We start from the raw sequence: 1,045 nt of genomic DNA, 5'->3' as shown, positions 1-1,045 counted from the left end.
CCACCATGAGACATGATGTCCCTCACTCACCCATAGTGCTACAGGGAACCACAATGGAGACACAGTGCAGGAATTTTGCCCATTCTGATTCCACGATACTGGGGCAAAACGCTGAGGGCATGTAACAAAGCAGTAAAGGGAAGCAAAGAAACGAAGTCCCTTGGAAATATCAAAAATAGACTTTGGGGCCATGGTGTGTCACTCCATCAGACTCAACCAGAAAACACTCAGAGAAGTCAACAAACTATTTATAGGCTTTTCTTTTTTTTGTTACTTATTTGTTGTTGTTGTTGTTGTTTTGTTTTTTGTCATTTTTCTGCTCTGTCTTGATATTGTGCAGATTATGATTGTCTCTGTATGTGCATCTAGATGAGATAGGCAGGATAAACAATCCAGAGGAGAAAACAATGGGACTGATAGTTCCAGGGGGCACACAGGAGAGGGGGAAGTAGGGCAAAGGAAGTGGGGTATCAACCAACCCAGGGACAAGGGAACAACAATGAACTAAAATCAATGGAGAGAATTGTGTAAGATACCTAGTGGGGCTTATTCAAGGGAAATGTAACAGGAGGAATTACTGAAACTAAAATGAAGGGCGAACATGATAGTGGGACAAGAGGAAAGTAAAAGGAAATAGAGGAAAGAACCAGGAGGCAAAGGACATTTATAGAGGTCTTAGTATAGGCAAGTATATATGTAAATATATTTATATATAGTGATAGGGAAATAGAACTATGTACAAATGTTTACCGTATATGTTAAGTATTAAGGTAGCGGACGGATATTGGGCCTCTACTCAAGGACTCCCTCAATGCAAGAACACTTTGTTCTAATAACCGGCATTCTGTGATGCTCATCTTCCCAACATGATCGCTGAAGACAAAATGGGTGCATAAGAAAATGTGGTGAAGAAATATGATGATGCCCGGCTATCAAAAGATATAGTGTCTGGGGTCTCAAAGACTTGAAGATAAACGAGCAGCCATCCAGCTGAGAAGTAACAAAGCCCACATGGAAGAAGCTCACCCAGCCTCTGTGATCATGA

The sequence above is a fragment of the Echinops telfairi genome, unplaced genomic scaffold, assembly GCF_000313985.2.
Source record: "Echinops telfairi isolate 266 unplaced genomic scaffold, ASM31398v2 ScPeMD7_23;HRSCAF=83, whole genome shotgun sequence".
Lineage (NCBI taxonomy): Eukaryota > Metazoa > Chordata > Mammalia > Afrosoricida > Tenrecidae > Echinops > Echinops telfairi.
This window is presented reverse-complemented; position numbering follows the sequence as displayed.